The sequence below is a fragment of the Monodon monoceros genome, unplaced genomic scaffold (assembly GCF_005190385.1).
Source record: "Monodon monoceros isolate NGI ecotype Baffin Bay Population unplaced genomic scaffold, NGI_Narwhal_1 Super_Scaffold_10, whole genome shotgun sequence".
NCBI classification, from domain to species: Eukaryota; Metazoa; Chordata; class Mammalia; order Artiodactyla; family Monodontidae; genus Monodon; species Monodon monoceros.
The window spans coordinates 46,791,622-46,813,783 of record NW_021703766.1 but is presented as its reverse complement, the minus strand read 5'-3'; positions in this window follow the sequence as shown (position 1 = coordinate 46,813,783).

The following is a 22,162-nucleotide window of genomic DNA, read 5'->3' as shown; positions in this document are numbered from 1 at the left end:
TCATGCTTTGGGGACTTTTGAATGGCAGCTTAAATATTTGAACTTCATCTTCACAGATGATAGGAGTCACTAAAAAGTTTTGAGCCACATTAGCCAAGTGTTCAAAGGTAACATCACCAATAATGAGATAATATCATGGGCCTGATATGATGGGCTGAGAAGGCATAGCACTGCTTCTGTGGTATTCTTGCCCAAATTGCATAACCTAAGTCTAATCATGAAGAAATATTAGATGATCTCAAACTGAGGGTCATTCTACAAAATAACTGGCTAATACTCTTAAAAATGTGAAGGTCAGGAAGGTATAAGGAATTCTGAGGAACTGGCCCAGATTAAACGGGATTTAGGAGACAAAACGACTAAATGCAATGTGGTATCCTAGATTGGATCCTAGTTCAGAGAAAGGGCATTAGTGGGAAAGATGATGAAATTTGAATAAAATCTGTAGATTTGTTGATTATATCAATAATAATTTATTGTTTTTGATAATCTCTATGGTTTTACCTACAGCATTAATATTTGGGGAAGTTGAGTGAAGGGTATATGGGAACTCGGACTATTTTTGAAACATTTTTGAATGTCTAAAATTATGTTAAAATGAAAAGTTAAGAAAAGAAAAGCAAAATAAGAAGCTTCCAGGTAATTAATGAGTTTCCAGAGTTGAGAACCACTTTCCTAAGTCATCTTGCCTAATACTGGGAGAGCAGTCTTGCTGAAAAGGCTTTTTTGTCATGTTTGTGACTTTTTCAAAACTTTTTAGTGACTCCTATCATCTGTGAAGATGAAGTTCAAATTTTTAAGCTGCCATTCAGAAGTCCCCAAAGCATGACCCTGTCTGCTCCCTTGGTCTATGTAGTAAGATCGGAACCCACATCTTACATTCCCCTGTCTGCATTTATTCAAATTCTTTTCCTTCTTCCTATAATACCCTTCCATTCCTGCTCAGCCTCCTGAATTATTTTTCATCCTAAGGCCTATTTCACATCCTGTCCCTTCATTGAAGTCTTTTATGAGTATTTCTGTTAGAAGCAGTCATCTTTCCTCTCCTTGAATTCTGGTAGGTAGGATGGTGCGGAGTGAAAACATGAGCTTTAGATTCAGAAATATGTGAGTCTGAATCCTGGTTCCACTTCTACCAGTTCTTAGATAAGGGATAAGTTAACTGATCTTCTTGGAGTTTTGGTTTCTCATTGCCAAATAGGGATAATACTAGTACCTACTTTAGAGGGTCATTGTGAGCCTTAGATGAGGTATAAACATAAAGGTCCCAGCACACAAGAGGCGCCTTCCTCCTCTTGTTCGTAGCTCAGTTGTCCTGACAGAGGAGGTGTGTGGTGAAAGGCTCTTGTCAAAATTTCCTCCAGAGCCTGTAAAAGATATTTGTGTCTGGTCAGCACTAAGATGACAGACACACTTGAACTGAATTGAGTGCGTGAGTCTTCAAGCAATTCAACTGAGATTTTTTCCCCTGGAAGCCAACTCAGAAATAAGTGACCTAGGATAGAGGAATGTAACCCAACGGGGTGGGGTCAGGTGGAGAATGGGTTAGAAACATTGGGAGAAAGCTCTGATGCCTCCCACACCCACCTTTGCTCTCAGCAGGACAGCACTGAGGAAGTAGATTCCTTGGTAAGACTCCCTGAACCATGAGTCCTGCATAGCAACCCTTCACTAATCCATTCCTTGCCAAGTGATGTGTACACAGGTGTCAGGTCCCCTGTGAGTTGAATACTTTCACCTTTTCTGCTCCCTCTACCCACACAGCTCAGTGTTGGGTGCTGTGGTTCGGCCCCAGGTCCCAGGGCCCTACTTCGGGTCCAAGAAGTCAGGGCCAGGAAGTGGGGCTGAGGAGGAATTCAGAGGCCAGCAGGCACTGAAAAGAGGCAGGTGGGGCTGCCATTGTTCAAAAGCCACAGACTGGGTGTGTTTTATGACTGCTTCTGCATTTGGAGTCTCTTCTCCTTTGTGATCATTCCAGGGACTCTCCGTCCTCTTTTTCCTTCTCATTACACATTGTTTTCTTAGTGCACCCCTTATATGGCCAGAGAATGGCTGTGCAAGTGTTGCAGGAAGGGGGACCCCTTCCACAGCCTGAGAGTGGGCTCTTGTCTAACACTCAGAAATGAATTGTCTGAGGAGACACACGTGCTGATAAAGCAAGAGACTTTACTGGGAAGGGGCACCTGGGCGGAGAGCAGCAGGGTAAGGGAACCCAGGAGAGCTGCTCTGCCACGTGGCTTGCAGTCTCGGGTTTTATGCTAATGGGGTTAGTTTCCAGGTTGTCTGTGGTCAATCATCTTGCTTGGCCCATAGTCTGACTCAGGGTCCTTCCTGGTGGCTCACGCATCTCTCAGCCAAGATGGTTTCCAGCCAGAAGGACTCTGGGAGGTTGGTCACCTCCTCCCTCTTTTGGCCCCTCCCGAATTCTCACCATGAGTTTTCAGAGGCAGCACCATGTTCCTTATCAGGACCTCCTGTTGTGAGACAACTCAGGCAAGCAAGCCTGGGGCAGGGGGTCTCAGTCAATGGTTTCGGTCAACAGTTTCCTAACACAAATAGCTGACAATTCAATAAAAATGACTTTTCATGGGGACTAGGAACCTGAGCCTGTTTCTTTCCCAAGGAGATTGAAATTCATAAAAGCTAGCTCTTATGAAGGGATGTGTAATTGTGAGTGTAATGTTAGGGAACAGATGTGTAAGTCAAGGGCAAGACAGAAAACAAAATGCTGTGTTTGTTGCATCCTGAAAACAGAGGGGGCAAAATCATTCTGAAAGGTGGATTTCATTCAGGAGACCTCAGAAATCTTAGAGTGTCCTTTGCCCAGATTAAATAATTGATATTTAATTGAGTGAGAGATGAAGTTAAATTATGGGGTTGTATGATGCTGGGTAAATATTAACTTCTCTTTCTCAGTTTTTTTAATCTGTAAAAGCAGAGGTTTTTAGTGAAGACTGTACCTACATATAAAGTCCTTAGGTGCCAGTACCTGGCACATGGTGAGTGTGAGTGAGTGTGAGCTATAATAATTATGGGAACAGGCAAAGATGCCACCCTGGTTATCTGGGGGGGAGGCATCTTCTAGCCAGGGTCCTGGCAGGCCAGCTGGAAAAGAAATGACAGAGGGAGGTTTACCTTCCAGGAATGGAAGGATTAGGTAGCGGTAACTCATAAACAACGTTCTGGAAAATGTCTTAGAGCAATGTCAGGAATACCCAGAGGGTGTATGGCTTGGGTCACAGTTATTGTCCCTGGGGGTCTGGAAATGTGTCCTAGAGTTAAATGGTTTCGCTGAAAGCCAAGCCTAGAAACAGGCTTCAGGGGATGTCTTGCAAAATGAACTCATTTGTTTAAGGAATTCCCTGTTGTGGCCAGGCATTACTTTTGTCTGTGTACCATCCTTATTCATAAGGTGTAAGGGAAAGACTGAAAAAGGATAAAATAAAGAAATGTATGTATAAATTAACAGAGCAGAATTAGGACTGGCAGGTGTAAGTTACAAGGACGTATATAAAAGCTTCATGTGAACGTAAAAGGACTTTTTAAAAAACAGATCTCTCCGTATAAATATAGTAAGCTATCTTGAGTGATATCAGATTCCATCCAAAGAAGCAGCGAAGCAGAATCACAGGAAATGGGTGTATGACCATTTTAGCTTAGACTGCGTCACTGAAGTGAAAGGAGACGAAGGAGAAAATGGACGAGGGTGAGAGAAAATGGGCTGGAGAAAGGCACGGGTTGAAAGGAATGTTTACTGAGGGCTCATCACGTACCAGGCTCAGTGTTTAATGCCTTAGATATCTCACCTACTCTTTTACTGTCATTTCCTAATGCAGTAAGAGTTACCCTTGTGTTACAGGTGAGGAAGAAGAGGCTAAGGGAGGTGAAGTGACTGGTCCAGGGTCATCCAGCCAGTTAATGACAGAGCTAGTGTGTTTCACCTCGAAGCTTGTGCTCCTGCCTCTGCATCAGAAGAAAAGTTATTTCTTTCATCAGCGTCTTATAGTTTTTGGAGTACAAGTCTTTTGTCTCTTTAGGTATGTTTATTCCTAGGTATTTTATTCTTTTTGATGCAATGGTAAATGGGATTGTTTCTTGAATTTTTTTCTGATCTTTCATTGTTAGTGTATAGAGATGGAACAGATTTCTGTGTATTAATTTTGTAAACTGCAACTTTACCAAATTCAGTGATGAGCTCTAGTAGTTTTCTGGTAGCATTTTTAGGATTTTCTATGTATAGTATCATGTCACCTGCAAACAGTGACAGTTTAACTTCTTTTCCAATTTAGATTCCTTTTATTTCTTTTTTTTCTCTGATTACCATAGCGAGGACTTCCAAAACTATGTGGAATAAAAGTGGTGAGAGTGGGCATCCTTATCTTGTTCCTGATCTTAGAGGAAATGTTTTTAGCTTTTCACCGCCGGGTATGATGTTAGCTGTAGGCTTGTCATATGTGGCCTTTATTATGTTGAGGTATGTTCCCTCTATGCCCACTTTCTGGAGAGTTTTTATCATACATGGGTGTTCAATTTTGTCAAAAGCTTTTTTTGAGTCTATTGAGATGATCATATGGTTTTTATCCTTCAATTTGTTGATGTGTCACATGGATTGATTTGCGGATATTGAAAAATCCTTGCATCCCTGGGATAAATCCCGCTTGATCATGGTGTACGATCCTTTTCATGTATTGTTGGATTTGGATTACTAGTATTTTGTTGAAGATTTTTGCATTTATGTTTATCAGTGGTACTGGCCTGTAATTTTCTTTTTTTGTGGTATCTTTGTCTGGTTTTGGTATCAGTGTGATGGTGGCCTTGTAGAATGAGTTTGGGAGTTTTCCTTCCTCTGCAATTTTTGGGAACAGTTTCAGAAGGATAGGTGTTAGATCTTCTCTAAATGTTTGATAGAATTTACCTGTGAAGCCATCTGGTCCTGGACTTTTGTTTGTTGGGAGTTTTTTAATCACAGTTTCAATTTCAGTACTTGTTATTGGTCTGTTTGTATTTTCTATTTCTTCCTGGTTCAGTCTTGGGAGATTGTACCTCTCTAAGAATTTGTCCATTTTATCCAGATTGTCCATTTTATTGGCATACAGTTGCTTGTAGTAGTCTCTTATGATCCTTTGCATTTCTATGGTGTCAGTTGTAACTTCTCCTTTTTCAAATTGAAGATGGTACAAACAGATGGAAACATATACCATGTTCTTGGATTGGAAGAATCAAAATGACTATACTACCCAAGGCAATCTACAGATTCAATGCAACCCTTATCAAATCACCAATGGCATTTTTCACAGAACTAGAACAAAAAATCTTAAAATTTGTATGGAGACACAAAAGACCCTGAATAGCCAAAGCAAACTTGAGGAAGAAAAATGGAGCTGGAGGAATCAGACTCCTGACTTCAGACTATACTACAAACCTATAGTCATCAAAACAGTATGGTACTGGGACCTCCCTGGCGGTCCAGTGGTTAGGACTTCACCTTCCAATGCACGGGGTGCGGGTTCGACCCCTGGTCCGGGAACTAGGATCTCACCTGACCTTGTGGCCAAAAAACCAAGGCATAGAACAGAAGCAATATTGTAGAAAATTCAATAAAAGACTTTAAAAATGGTCCACATCAAAAAAAAAATCTTAAAAAATAAAAACATTATGGTACTGCACAAAAATAGAAATATAGATCAATGGAACAGGATAGAAAGCCCAGAAATAAACCACACACCTATGGTGAATTAATTTGTGACAAAGAAGGCAACATTATATAATGGAGGAAAGGCAGTCTCTTCAATAAATGGTGCTGGGAAAACTGGACAGCTACATGTAAAAAAAATGAAATTAGGACATTCTTTAACACCATACACAAAAATAAACTCAAAATGAATTAACGACCTAAATTTGAGACTGGTCACTATAAAACTCCTAGAGGAGAATATAGGCAGAACACGCTCTGACATAAATTGCAGCAATATCTTTTTTGATCTGTCTCCCAGAATAATGGAAATGAAAACAAAATAAACAAATGGGACCTAGTTAAACTCAAAAGCTTTTTGCACAGCAAAGGAAACCATAAACAAAATGAAAAGACAACCCACAGAATGGGAGAAAATATTTGCAAATGATGTGACTGACAAGGGATTAATCTCCAAAATTTACAAACAGCTCATGCAACTTAATATCGTCAAAACAAAGAACCCAAGCAAAAAATGGGCAGAAGACCTAAACAGACATTTCTCCAAAGAAGATATACAGATGGCCAAGAGGCACATGAAAAGATGTTCAACATTGCTAATTATGAGAGAAATGCAAATCAAAACTACAATGAGATATCACCTCGCACCAGTCAGAATGGCTATCATCAAAAAATCCAAATGCTGGAGAGGGTGTGGAGAGAAGGGAACCCTCCTATACTGTTGGTGGGAATGTAAATTGGTGCGGCCACTGTGGAGAACAGTATGGAGGTTCCTTAAGAAACTAAAAATAGAGCTACCATATGATCCTGCAATCCCACTCCTGGGCATATACCTGGAGAAAAATATGGTCCAAAAGGACACGTGCACCCCAATGTTCATTACAGTGTTGTTTACAATAGCCAAGACATGGAAGCAACCTATATGTCCATCGACAGAAGAAGGGATAAAGAAGATATGGTACATTTATACAATGGAATATTACTCAGCCATTAAAAAGAATGAAATAATGCCATTTACAGCAACATGGATGGACCTAGAGATTGTCATATTGAGTGAAGTAAGTCAGACAGAGAAAGAAATATCATATGATATCACTTATATGAGGAATCTAAAATATTGATATAAATGAACTTATTTACAAAACAGACACAGACTCACGGGCTTAGAGAATGATCTTATGGTTACCAGGGGGGAAGGGTGGGGGGGGGTATAGTTAGGGAGTTTGGATTGTCATATATACACTGCTGTATTTAAAATGGATAACCAGGGATTTCCCTGGTGGTGCAGTGATTAAGACTCCGAGCTCCCAATGCAGGGGGACCGGGTTTGATCCCCTGTCAGGGAACTAGATCTCGCATGCCACAACTAAGAGTTCGCATGCTACAACTAAGGAGCCTGTGAGCCTCAACTAAGGAGCCCGGCTGCCACAACTAAGGAACCCATGTGCCACAACTAAGGAGCCAGCGAGCCGCAACTAAGGAGCACATATGCCACAAGTAAGGAGCCAGAGAGCCATAACTAAGGAGCATGCGAGCCACAACTAAGGAACCTGCCTGCAGCAGCTAAGACACAGTGCAACCAAATAAATAAATTAAAAGAAGAAAAAATAATAAAATGGATAACCAACAAGTACAAACTGTATAGCACAGGGAACTCTGCTCAGTATTATGTAACAACCTAATTGGGGAAAGAATTTGAAAAAGAATAGGTACATGTATATGTATAACTGAAAAAAAATTTTTTTAATTAAATTTAAGAAAAAAGAAGAAACTGAAAGAGGAGGAAGGCAAAGCAAGTTTTGGGTGTGGGTAAAGTTTAGGCAGATAATGGTCCTCCCCAAATGTCCGCATCCTAATTCCTGGAACCTGTGAATGTTACTTTATTTGGGAGAAGGGACTTTGCAGATGTGATGAAGTTCAGGATCTTGAGATGGGGAGAGTATTCTGGATTATCCAGGTGGACCTGATGTCATCACAGGAATCCTCATAAGTGACAGAGGGAGGCAGGAGAGTTAGGGTCAGAATGATGCAGAGTGAGAAAGACTCCACCAGCCATCACTGGCTTTGCAGATGAAGGGGGCTGAGCAGCAAGGAATGTGGGTGGCTTCTAGAAACTGAATCAGGTAAGGGAGTGGATTCACTCCTTGGCTCTCCAGAAGGAATGCCATCCTGCCAACACCTTGATTTTAGTCCAGTGACACTCATTTTGGACTTCTAATCTCCAGAACTGTAGGAACAGGGGAAAGAGTATATCGTCATTGCATTCCAGGAGGTTACAGTTTGCCACCCAGAGAAGGAGACTGGAAGAAATATGCCAAATTGTTAAACAATGATTAAGTCTAGATTATGGGTAGAAAATGGAATATGGGTGACACTTTATCTTTTCATACTGTATCTTAATTTTCAAAAATAAAAAATTAAATATCATTACTTTGTGATGTTATAAATAGGGGTACATTCGACGAGCCGTGGGAGCATGGCGGGGGAACCACTACTCCTCTGCCTGTGGAGCCCCTTCCCGCTCTCTGAGGGAGCGTGCCATTCGAGTTTGCTGAGGCCAAAGGCAGGAGAACGAAGGATGTTACACGTAGAGGAACAGCTTGTGCCAGGGCAGGACGGGAGGAATGATAGACTTTGTCCGGGGCTGAGCACGAGACTTTGTTCTTCAGTCTAAATGTTCAATCACTTCAAAGGATCAGACCCAAAGGAATGAATCTCTAGGCATCAAGGAATATGGTCAGAGATGGCTTAGGGTGCGAAACAAGACATTCTGGCAATTTGAAATCATATCAAGTAGCTTCAGACTTGGTGGCTGCGGAGGATGTGCTCATGAAATAGTTGTTGTTTAAGGCTCAGGCTTTTCTGTGTTTCCCTCCTCCTGTTTCTTGCACTACTGAGGTGGGCAGGTGGGCAGTTTCCAAATGAGTCCCCTGTATTTTGCAGGAGGGTGAGTTTCCTTTGTTGAGAGATAGAGTTAGTTTTTTATTTTTTGTTTTTCTTTTACTTGTAATTAGGGAGATGATGGAGTAGCTTTCTTCTCTGTTAACAGTGTCATAATGGAGCCATCAAATCTCATCCTGAGCCCTCTGCCTTCCCGGGAACCACTCCTTTTCCTGGCCCTCCTAGACCCTAGGAGACTCAGAGGCCTATGTGAGAAAAGAAAAGCAAAACACTAAAAAACAAAAACCAGGGGTAGGAACTGTTGTAATGCCCTCATTTTCTTAAAGTAAGTGTTTCTTTCTCGTTTCCCGCTTCTCCAGTCTGATATTTTCGGGCCAAGTCCTGATCTCTGGGCATAGAACTGGTTTCCCTGATCCTGCTGTGGTTTGGTTCTGCCCATGAAAACAATAGGCCTATTTTTTCCCTATAGTCAAAGGCCCTTGTGTTTGTCTCCAGGAGTTCCACCCTGAACTGGTGTCACAGTTTGAACTTTCCTGTTCTGTTTCTTCCAGGTCATCTTAGAATCTGCAGGCTTGTGTGGTGTGGTAGGGGGTCCTGATTTGCATCCAGGGAATGGGGAGGGTTGTGGGGATCCCAGACAGTTGTGCTTGGGAGAGATTTCTAGGCCTGTTGGCAGAAGAAGCAGAATTGTGGGCCAGGGAACCTGCGCCCTGGGGCTGGTGACTAAGCTCTGACCTTGAATTGGTAGATTTACTCTTCTAGGCCTTACCTTTGCCTGCTGCAAAATGAGGAGATTTGACTAGGTGAACTCAAGCCCTACAGCTTGAACGCCCTCCCATGCATTTTCTTTCTTCTTCCTCATTGAAATCTGTATCATCCCTTTGGGGCCCCAAGGATCTACCATCAGATAAAATAAATTTGACTAATGCCTGTATGAGAGGGGACCCACTCACAGGTATCATGTAACCAGTTGCTGGTTTTTTAGGATAGAGTGAACGGGGTGGGTGTTTTTGGCCTGGTCTTATTTGGGGCCCTTTTTGGTGGCAGGAGGGGTAGGGTTGTAAGAAACAGTGAAAGTCTGGATGAGGAACAGCCAAGGAGTTTGTACTCTCATGAGTGAGGAGCTACCAGAGGTTTTTTTGTTGTTGTTTTTTTAAAAATTTAATTTATTTTTGGCTGCATTGGGTCTTCGTTGCTGCGTGCGGTCTGTCTCCAGTTGCGGTGAGCAGGGACGACTCTTTGCTGCGGTGCACCGGCCTCTCATTGCAGTGGCCTCTCCTGTTGCGGAGCAGGGGCTCTAGGTGCGAGGGCTTCAGTAGTTGTGGCACACGGGCTCAGTAGTTGTGGCTCGCGGGCTCCGGAGTGCAGGCTCAGTATTTGTGGTGCAAGGGCTTAGTAGCTCTGTGGCATGTGAGATCTTCCTGGACCAGGGATAGAACCCATGTCCCCTGCATTGGCAGGCGGATTCTTAACCACTGCGTCACCAGGGAAGCCAGCTACCAGCGTTTTTGTTTTTTTTTTTGCGGTACGCAGTCCTCTCACTGTTGTGGCCTCTCCCGTTGCGGAGCACAGGCTCTGGACGCGCAGGCTCAGCGGCCATGGCTCACGGGCCCAGCCGCTCCGCGGCATGTGGGATCTTCCTGGACAGGGGGCACGAACCCGTGTCCCCTGCATCGGCAGGTGGACTCTCAACCACTGCGCCACCAGGGAAGCCCCCTCAGTTAACATTTTTATTACCAATTCTTTGAATTCTTTATCTGATAAATTGTTTCTTTCTGATTTATTTAGTTTTTCAGGGTTTTTCCCTTATTCTCTCAATTGAGAGTAGTTCCTCTGCCTTTTCATTTTGCTTAACTTTCTCTACCTCTATGAGTTTAGGTGAAATAGGTACCTACTGTGGTCTTGAAATGGTGTTCTTGTGTGGGAGCATCCCTCTATAGACTCCATGTACCCAGTGCCTTTGGTGGGAAAACTGGATTTGACATGGACATAAGTCATGTCTTGCCTCTGAGTGTGCTGGTATCTATAACCTTGGTAGGGTGTGGGGCTGGAGATGGAGGGGCTAGAGCTGGAGCCGGGTGTCTGGTGGGACTTCCCCTCTGTTCAGTGGCCATCACTGCCCTATTGGAGGTGGGGTCTGATACCAAGTTGCTGGAGAAGAAGCTGTGAGGGTTGGCCTGAACTGGCTCTGTTCCCTTTAAGTGTATGTTTGTCACTCCCCATACTTAGACCCCTGCCCCAGAGCAGGGGAGGGCCAAAGTAAGTGGGGCTCTTGCGGGCTCTTGGCTCGCATTGGCCGCAGACAGAGGTCCAATGCGCTGCCTGTGCAGGCGCCTGTGGTTCTGCTCTGACATAGCTTTGGTTGCAAGTCCCCTTTGTCCCTCACAGCTGGTCACTGTCCCCAGCCTCTGCTACCCCTGGTGTGTTGTAGAACCATGCTGCAAGGCAGGTGGGGCCTATGTGGGATCTCAGCATGTATCAGGGTGAGCTGTGGTGGAGTAGCTGCCCTCAGAGATCTGGCTGCTTCTGAGGGACTATTTGAGTAAGCGCCAACAATGGCCACCACCACCCCACACAGACTCTGCCCTGGGACTAGGTTGCCTCTGTGTCCCGTGGTTGATTCTTTATCAATTCTTTATCATTGAAGAGTTGATGTAAACAAATTTCTCTGTCTAATGTAAACTAACCATAAAATGCACAAAGTCTAACACTCCAGTGTAGGGTAATAAAGCCCTTCTTGGGTTTAAATGGAATTGGGAGACTTTAATGTCTGTTTCTGCCCATTTCCACTCCTACTTCACTTCATCCTGGACCACACAGAGCTGGGTGACAGCGTTACCCAGAAAAGCTTCAGCTGGGGAAGGGGGCCTATTAGCTGATTTTGGTCATAATTAACACAGTGCTTCCACCTCTGGAATTTATCGTTCCCTTTGTATTACTCTTTCCTTTGGGTCTTCTTTTTTCTTATCTACAAATCTCTGCCACCATTTACACTCGTTTTCCCCCTAATCTTCCCTTTCTCCTTAAACTCCTCGTTGTATCAAATTGTTCTTCAGTCCTATGTTAAGACAAAGTTATGAGACTCAAGTGAGTTATAGGATTCCTTTTACAAGTATATCATATCCAAATAAGTATGGGCACCTTAAAAGTAGTTGTCCTAGTTGGCTACCTTTTTATTCCAAAAGTTCTGTCATTACTCAAAATATTTTAGTCACTTATGTAGAGCTGCTCTCAAAACTAGTCTGAGCCCTACAAGAAGACCAGTTTCATTTCCTTATAATCACACTGAGTATTTTAAGAGTCCTGCCACTCTGCTTTTTTCATTTGTCTTCCTGTTCCCAGTTCCCCTTTTCCTTGACTTCTCTAGTCCTCAAGCAAGAAGAGTTCTGGGTTCAGTGGGGCTCAAAGCACAGGGCAAGACTCATCGTCATAGAGAGCCCAGGCAGGGAAGGGAGGTTGGCACGGTTCACAAGACTTTGACCTTTAAACAAAGCATGCTTAACCAGTTCTTTTTAGTCTGTCCTTTCCAATGTCCCATTTCTGCTCTGTGATCCCTCCCCAAACGTTATAAAAGAAAAGAACCATCAAATCCTAGGGCTGGGACATGGCCTATGAATTGCCCAGCTCTCAGAGGTTAACTTGGCGAGAATATGTAGGGAGAGGCCCTTCAGAGGGCTCCATTTCCTTCTGGGCTCAGATAGCTGTTAATGTTCTACCAGCACTTCCCACTCTTGGGGAGACCAGGATCATGTTCCAGCCCCAGATTGCTGCTCAGGGCAGAGGGCACTTTGTACAGACAGTTGCGATCCAAGAGAGACCTGCATCTGAGCTTCATACTTCATCTTTAGAGTCTGTATGTCTTGTGTCTTCTGAGTTCTCAGACTCTGGGTCTCCCTCTCTAAGTCTCTGCTTCATCTTTAGAGTCTGTATGTCTTGTGTCTTCTGAGTTCTCAGACTCTGGGTCTCCCTCTCTAAGTCTCTGCTTTGGAGGGTAATTGAGGATGTCTACTAGTGGGGGAGAAAGAAGTTATTCTGCACAGCAGAAATTAACATAAAACTGGACTCCCGGCCCATTGTGCCTCTCTCTCCTCCCCAGAAGTTCCTGAGTACCCCCAAACACTAGTGAGCTGTTAGCTGATTATTACTAATGTGTCTCTGGGTTCTCTTCAGTAGTGGGGCTATGTTTGAAGGCCTTATGTTCTGGCTACCATCTTACTTGCTTTTCTCTTTTCCAGAGGTGTCTACTTCTCACAGATAGGTGTGAGGCCAATGGTCTATAAATTCATCCTCCTTTCACCCTTTATGAGTTGCAGAATAAGTGTTGCAGTGTCTGTTTAGATAATATAGCAGTGGGGAGAGAGATAAAGGAAGCGTTGGATCACCTGCCAGGGAGTGGACCAGAGAGCACCATTAGTGAATGAACATCTCTGGAGCAGAGTAAGGGACAAGGTGCAAACAAGGAAGGGAAGTGAAAGGAAGCCAAAGAACTGTAAGAATTCAGGGTCTAATCCATAGAAGAATAAGTAGGGGCCTAGACAGAGCCCTTGGGTGGTCCCACCCCTGCTGCCTGAAAGAAGAGTTGACTGATTGGTGCCTGTTATGGCCATGACCTTAGGCTATGTTCTGGGCTGTAGAGATCAATAGACATAGTCCCTAATTTTCAAATATACAGTCTAATCAAAGAAGATAAGTAACAAATAGAAATTAGATGAGATTTTCAAGATGTGTGGTATTGTGGGCTGGGGTACCGCTTCCATCACTAACAGCTAATGTTTATTCTTCACCCATTTTTTTCTTAACTCTTTGCACATGGATTAACGCATTGACTCCTGACAACAGCCCTGTGAAGTAGGTATTGTTATAATCTGCATTTTATAGGTGAATAATCTGAGGCACAGAGACATGACAGACAGCTTGCCTGAGGTCTCACAGTAGGGACTCAGGAGCAGGCACTCCACCACAGCTGGTCTGGCTCTAGAACATGTGCTCTTAAGTAACATGGCCTCTAGTAAGTCATCCGAAGAGTGTGCGGAAGCTCTGTGGCTTCACATCTGCATGCCTTTGTACCCGCTCGCCTGCCCTTCTGCCTGGAAGACTGTTCCTTGTAGACTCTGGTCAAGGGAGCCACTCATTTGACATCTTGTCTGACTCCTTCTGCCTATTCCAGGACAGTCACTGTACCCAGAGCTGGACTAGCAATTTGTGTATATTTTGTTAAACTACGTAGCAGTCCATTTGTTGGAATATCTGACTTTTGTGTTATAAGCTTCTGGAGAGCAAGGATTTTTTGTCTTGAAAATTTCAAATAGTTGCAAAAGTAAAGCTAATAATACAATGAATCTATGTGTACTCATCACGCAGCTTCAGCAATTATCATTTCATGGCCAGTCTTTTTAAAAAAATATTTATTTATTTATTTGGCTGCGTAGGGTCTTAGTTGAGGCATGTGGGATCTTCAATGCCACATGTGGGATCTTCATTGCAGCATGTGGGATCTTTAGTTGCGGTGTGTGAACTCTTAGTTGCAGCATGTAGGATCTAGTTCCCTGACCAGGGATCGAACCCAGGCCCCCTGCATTGGGAGCGCAGAATCTTAGTCACTGGACCACCAGGGAAGTCCCCTTCATGACCAATCTTGTTGCATCTATACTCCCTTCTCCAAATCTGGATTGTTTTGAAGCAAATCCCAGATATCAAATCATATCGTCTGTAAATATTTCAGTTGTGTTACTAAAATATAAGGGCTTTTTGAAAAACATCATCACAGTACCATTGTCACACTAAAAAGTAGTACTTCCTCAGTACCATAAAATTTTCAGTATTTGAATTTCTGCAATTACCTCAGAATTTTCCCCTTTCCTTCCCTTCCCATTTTTTGTTACTTCTTTTCTTTTTTGTCTCCTTTTTTTACAGTTTTTGAAAAACAATCCAAATAAGGGCTTTATTTATTCAATTTTTTTTTTTTTTTATTGCGGTACGCGGGCCTCTCACTGTTGTGGCCTCTCCCGTTGCAGAGCACAGGCTCCGGACGCGCAGGCTCAGCGGCCATGGCTCACGGGCCCAGCCGCTCCGCGGCATGTGGGATCTTCCCAGACCGGGGCACGAACCCGTGTCCCCTGCCTCGGCAGGCGGACTCTCAACCACTGCGCCACCAGGGAAGCCCCAAGGGCTTTATTTTATAATCATCATGTGTTCTCAGCAGGTGGCTTAGTGCTTGACATATAGTACATCCTCAATAAGTGATGTTGAATAAATGAATCATCGGAAGTTTATAAAATGTCCTGGTTGAGTTAATGCAGCGTTACTGTAACTTTTGGTTGGTTTATTGGAATGGCTTTTGGTTTCTGATAACTTTAGTTAGGGGTTAACTTCGGTGCTAGCTACTATCAGTGCCTGTGAACATTACTAAAGGTTTGAGGGCAATGAATGCACCTGTGACTTAGATTTACAGGCTAGCAGGAAATGGGCCATTGCTTTCTTGTCTCTGTTTTTTGTCTTTAGTCTCTTGTAATATCAAATTGAGTTTGGACCGACCCCGTTTGGCTTTTTTGCCATTTCTTCAGAACAGGGACCCTGAAGGAGCTCCCTGAGAGCATGAACAACTTTCATATGGTTCTGTGGTAGGCAGCATTCTAGGATGGTACCCCAAGATTTACTCCTAATCCCTGGACTGTGAATATACGATGAGTAATCATGCACGTGATTGTGTTACCTTATGTGGCAAAAGGGATTTTGCAGATGTAAGTGGGTCACTAATCAGTTGACTTTAAGTTTAACAGAAAGAGATGATCTAAGTGGGCTTAGTGTAATCACAGGGACCCTTCAAAAGTGAGCAGTTTCATCCAGCTGGTCTCAGAGGGGAAATCAGAGAGATTAGAAGTGTAAGAGGGATTGGATTTAAGGGATGTTCTCCATCACTGAGATAGAGGGGGCCTCATGCCTAGGACCTGAGAAGGTCCTGTAGTAGCTGAGAGTGTTTGTATCAGGACAGTGAGGACCTCGGTCTTAAAACTTCAAGGAACTGAATTCTGCAAGCTAAAAAAATGGGTGTTGTTTTAAGCCACTAAATTTGTGGTAATTTGTTTTGCAAAAGTAGAAAAGGAATACAGGTGCTTTTTACCTGATAGGTTGAATTAGCTGCTCCTTTGTTTATTTTATTTTAAAAAATTCAGATAAAATTAAAATCCATTAAAAAGCACACAGATCTTAAGTGTACAGTTTGATTTTTGGTAACTGTACACACCCATGTGATCACCGCCTGAAATGAGATGTAGAATCTTTCCATCAGCCCAAAAAGCTCTTGTGTGCACCTTTATAGTTAATTCTACCCCACTACGGTGAATTCTAACACCATTAATTACTATTGCTTATTTTTAAACTTCATTAAGATGACATCATAGAGCATGTGCTCCTTTGTGTCTGGCTTCTTTTGCATAGCAGAATGTTTTAGAAATGCATCCATCTTATATTAGTAGTCGTTTGTGCCCCCTCCCCTTTTTTAAAATTCCCATTTAATATTCCGTTGTATGGATATACCAGTCTGCTTATCCATGCACACGTTGATGGATATTTGAGTTGTTTCCACTTTTTGGCTATTATGAATAATGCTGCTATGAATGTTCGTGTATAACTCTTTGTGTGGTTATCTATTTTCATTTCTCTTGGGTAAATACCTGGGTGTTGCATTGCTGGACTGTATAAGTACATTTAAATGTATAAGACAATGCCAAACTCTTTCCCGAGTGGTTGTGCCATTTTATGTTTCTACCAGCAGTCTGTAAGAATACCTGTTGTTTCCCATCCTCAACAACACTTGGTAACATCAGTCTTTCATTTATTTATTTATTTTTATTTTTAATACATCTTTTTTGGAGTATAATTGCTTCACAATACCATGTTAGTTTCTGTTGCACAACAAAGGGAATCAGCCATATGCATATATATGTCCCCATATCCCCTCCCTCTTGAGCCTCCCTCCCATCCTCCCTATCCCACCCCTCTAGGTCATCGCAAAGCACCGAGCCAATCTCCCTCTGCTATGCTGCTGCTTCCCACCAGGCAACTATTTTACATTCGGTAGTGTACATACATCGATGCTACTCTCACTTCGCCCCAGCTTCACCCTCCCACCCCATGGCATCAAGTCCATTCTCTATGTCTACCTCTTTATTCAGTTGATTGATGAACCTAGTTGCGGGGCATTTTTTTCTTTTTTGGATTCCGTATATATGCGTTAGTATATGTTATTTGTTTTTCTTGTTTCTTCTTTTTGGATTCCGTATATAGGCGTTAGCATACGGTATTTGTTTTTCTCTTTCTGACTTACTTCACTCTGTATGACAGACTCTAGGTCCATCCACCTCACTACAAATAACTCAATTTAGTTTCTTTTTATGGCTGAGTAATACTCCATTGTATATATGTGCCACATCTTTATCCATTCATCTGTCGATGGACATTTAGGTTGGTTCCATGTCCTGGCTATTGTAAATAGTGCTGCAGTGAACATTGTGGTGCATGACTCTTTTTGAATTATGGTTTTCTCAGGGTGTATGTCCAGTAGTGGGATTGCTGGGTCATATGGTAGTTCTATTTTTAGTTTTTTAAGGAACCTCCATGCTGTTTTCCATAGTGGTTGTATCAATTTACATTCCCACCAACGTGTAGGAAGGTTCCCTTTTCACCACACCCTTTCCAGCATTTATTATTTTCTAGCTTTTTTGATAATGGCCATTCTGACTGGTGTGAGGTGATACCTCATTGTAGTTTTGCTTTTCATTTCTCTAATAATTAGTGATGTTGAGCATCTTTTCATGTGCTTCTTGGCCATCTATATGTCTTCCTTGGTGAAATGTCTATTTAGGTCTTCTGCTCATTTTTTGTCTGGATTTTTTTTTTTTTTTTAAATTGAGCTCCATGAGCTGTTTGTATATTTTGAAGATTAATCCTTTGTCTGTTGTTTCATTTGCAAAGATTTTCTCCCATTCTGAAGGTTGTCTTTTTGTCTTATTTATAGTTTCCTTTGCTCTGCAAAAGCTTTTAAGTTTAAGTCCCATTTGTTTATTTTTGTTTTTATTTCTGTTACTCTAGGAGATGGATCAAAAAAGATCTTGCTGTGTTTTATGTCAAAGAGTGTTTTTCTTATGTTTTCCTCTAAAAGTTTTATAATGTCTGGTCTTACGTTTAAGGCTTTAATCCATCTGGAGTTTATTTCTGTGTATGGTGTTAGGTAGTGTTCTAATTTCATTTTTTGACATGTAGCTGTCCAGTTTTCCCAGCACCACTTATTGAAGAGGCTGTCTTTTCTCTATTGTATGTTCTTGCCTCCTTTGTCGTAAATTAGGTGCCCATATGTGTGTGGGTTTATCTCTGGGCATTCTATCCTGTACCATTGATCTGTATTTCTGTTTTTGTATCAGTACCATACTGTCTTGATTACTGTGCCTTTGTGGTATAGTTTGAAGTCAGGGAGCCTGATTCCTCCAACTCCATTTTTCTTTCTCAAGATTGCTTTGGCTATTTGGGGTCTTTTGTGTTTCCATACGAATTGTAAGATTTTTTGTTCTAATTCTGTGAAGAATGCCATTGGTAGTTTGATAGGAATTGCACTGATTCTGTAGATTGCATTGGGCAGTATAGTCATTTTCACAATATCGATTCTTCCAATCTAAGAACATGGTATATTTCTCCATCTGTTTATGTCATCTTTGATTTCTTTTATCAGTGTTTTATAGTTTTCTGAGTACAAGTCTTTTGCTTCCCTAGGCAGGTTTATTCCTAGGTATTTTATTCTTTTTGTTGCAATGGTAAATGGGAGTGTTTCCTTAATTTCTCTTTCTGATTTTTCATTGTTGGTGTATAGGAATGCCAGAGATTTCTGTGCATTAATTTTGTATCCTGCAACCTTACCAAATTCACTGATTAGTTCTAGTAGTTTTCTGGTGGCATCTTTAGGATTTTCTATGTATAGTATCCTGTCATCAGCAAACAGTGACAGTTTTACTTCTTCTTTTCCAATTTGTATTCCTTTTATTTCTTTTTCTTCTCTGATTGCCGTGGCTAGGACTTCCAAAACTATGTTGAATAAGAGTGGTGAGAGTGGACATCCTTGTCTTGTTCCTGTTCCTAGTGGATCAGTTTTTCACCACTGAGTATGATGCTTGCTGTGGGTTTGTCATATATGGCCTTTATTATGTTGAGGTAGGTTCCCTCTGTGCCCACTTTCTGGAGAGTTTTTATCATAAATCAGTGTTGAATTTTGTCAAAAGCTTTTCTGCATGTATTGAGATGATCATATGGTTTTTATTCCTTAATTTGTTAATGTGGTGTATCACATTGATTTATTTGCATATATTGAAGAATCCTTGCATCCCTGGGTTAAATCTCACTTGATCATGGTGTATGATCCTTTAATGTGCTGTTGGATTCTGTTTGCTAGTATTTGTTCAGTATATGTTCATCAGTGATATTGGTCTATAAGTTTCTTTTATTGTGATATCGTTTTCTGTTTTTGGTATCAGGATGATGGTGGCTTCGTAGAATGAATTTGGGAGTATTTCTCCCTCTGCAATTTTTTGGAAGAGTTTGAGAAGGATCAGTGTTAGCTCTTCTCTAAATGTTTGATAGAATTCACCTGTGAAGCCATCTGGTCCTGAACTTTTGTTTTTTGGAAGATTTTAAATTACGGCTTCAATTTCATTACTTGTGATAGGTCTGTTTATATTTTCTAATTCTTCCTGGTTCAGGCTTGGAAAATTGTACCTTTCCAAGAATTTTTCCATTTCTTCATGGTTGTCCATTTTATTGGCATATAGTTGTTTGTAGTGGTCTCTTATAATCCTTTATATTTCTGCAGTGTCATTTGTGATCTCTCCTTTTTCATTTCTAATTTTATTGATTTGCATCCTCTCCCATTGATGAGTCTGGCTAAGGGTTTATCAATTTTGTTTATCTTCTCAAAGAACCAGCTTTTAGTTTTATTGATCTTTGCTATAGTTTTCTTCATTTCTATTTCATTTATTTCTATTTCATTTATGTTGTTCTTTCTCTAATTGTTTTAAGTGTAGGGTTAGATATTTTATTTGAGATTTTCTTGTTTCTTGACGTGAGATTGAGTTGCTATAAACTTCCCTCATAGAACTGCTTTTGCTGCATCCCATAGGTTTTGGGTCGTCGTGTTTTTGTTGTCATTTGTTTCTATGTATTTTTTAATTTCTTCTTTGATTTCTTCAGTGATCTCTTGGTTATTTAGTAGTGCACTGTTTAGCCTCCATGTATTTGTGTTTTTTACAGTTTTTTTCCTGTAATTGATTTCCAATCTCATAGGGTTGTGGTCGGAAAAGATGCTTGACATGATTTCAATTTTCTTAAATTTTCCGAGCCTTGATTTGTGACCCAAGATATGATCTATCCTGGAGAATGTTCCATGTGCACTTGAGAAGAAAGTGTATTCTGCCACTTTTGGGTGGAATGCCCTATAAATATCAATTAAGTCCATCTGTTCTAATGTGTCATTTAAGGCTTGTGTTTCCTTATTTATTTTCTGTTTGGATGATCTGTCCATTGGTGTAAGTGGGGTGTTAAAGTCCCCTACTATTATTGTGTTACTGTCTATTTCTCCTTTCATGGTTGTTAGCATTTGCCTTATGTATTGAGGTGCTCCTATGTTGGGTGCATAAACATTTATAATTGTTATATCTTCTTCTTGGATTGATCCTTTGATCATTATGTAGTGTCCCTCCTTGTCTCTTGTAACATTCTTTATTTTAAAGTCTATTTTATCTGATACGAGTATTGCTACTCCAGCTTTCTTTTGATTTCCATTTGCATGGAATATCTTTTTCCATCCCTTCACTTTCAGTCTGTATGTGTCCCTAGGTCTGAAGTGGGTCTCTTGTAGACAGCATATAAATGGTCATGTTTTTGTATACATTCAGCCAGTCTGTGCCTTTTGCTTGGGGCATTTAATCCATTTATATTCAAGGTTATTATCAGTATGTATGTTCCTATTACCATTTTCTTAATTGTTTTGGGTTTGTTTTTGTGGGTCTTTTTCTTCTCTTGTGTTTCCTGCTTAGAGAAGTTTCTTTAGCATTTGTTGTAAAGCTGGTTTGGTGGTGCTGAATTCTCTTAGCTTTTGTTTGTCTGAAAAGCTTTTGACTTCTCCATCAAATCTGAATGAGATCCTTGCTGGGTAGAGTAACCTTGGTTGTAGGTTTTTCTCTTTCATCACTTTAAGTATATCCTGCCACTCCCTTCTGACCTGCAGAGTTTCCACTGAAAAATCAGCTGATAACCTTATGGGGATTCCTTTGTATGTTATTTTTTGTTTTTTCCTTGCTGCTTTGAATATTTTTTCTTTGAATTTAATTTTTGTTAGTTTGATTAATATGTATCTTGGTGTGTTTCTCCTAGGGTTTATCCTATATGGGACTCTCTGTGCTTCCTGGACTTGGGTGACTATTACCTTTCCCATGTTAGGGAACTTTTCCACTATAATCTCTTCAAATATTTTCTCAGACCCTTTCTTTTACTCTTCTTTGTCTGGGACCCCTATAATTTGAATGTTGGTGCATTTAGTGTTGTCCCAGAGGTCTCTGAGATTGTCTTCAATTCTTTTCATTCTTTTTTCTTTATTCTGCTCCTTGGCAGTTATTTCCACCATTTTGTCTTCCAGCTCACTTATTCGTTCTTCTGCCTCCGTTATTCTGTTATTTATTCCTTCTAGTGTATTTTTCATTTCAGTTATTGTGTTGTTCATCTCTGTTTGTTCTTTAGTTCTTCTAAATCTTTGTTAAACATTTCTTGTATTTTCTCAATCCATGCTTCCATTCTATTTCCGACATTCTGGATCATCTTTATTATCATTACTCTGAATTCTTTTACAGGTAGATTGCCTATTTCCTCTTCATTTATTTGGTCTTGTAGGTTTTTACCTTGCTCCTTCATCTGTGACGTATTTTTTTGCCGTCTCTTTTTTTTTAATGAGTGGGGTTGTGTTCTTGTCTTACTGGTTGCTTGGCCTGAGGCTTCCAACACTGGAGTTTGTAGGCTGTTGGGGAGAGCTGGGTCTTGGTGCTGAGATGAGGACCTCCATGAAACCTCACTCTGATGAATATTCCCTGGGCTCTGAAGTTCTCTGTTAGTCCAGGGCTTCTGACAGGGAGCTCCCACCACAGGAGCTTCAGCCCGACCCCCAGCTTGTGAACCAAGATCCTGCAAGCCACGGGGTGGGGTGGGGTTGGCAAAAAAAAAAAAAGAGAGAGAGAGAACAATAGCAAAGTACAAAATAAAATTAGACTAGGAAAATAACAGATATGTTAGAAAGAATATAAAAATGTAGAAATATAGATGAACCAGAAGGTGCAACAGTACCACAATAGTAAAAAAAGAGGAGGAGGAGGGAAAAGAAAAAAAGAAAAAACAAAGGGGGAAAAGGCCTTGGCTGTGGAGGGCGGGACCTAAGCAAGGGTGAGGTTTGGGCAGTGGGCGGGGCCTATGCTTAGGACCCATAGGGCTGGAAAAGGCCCTGGGGGCTGTGGGGGGTGGGGCTTAGTCTTAACAGAACGG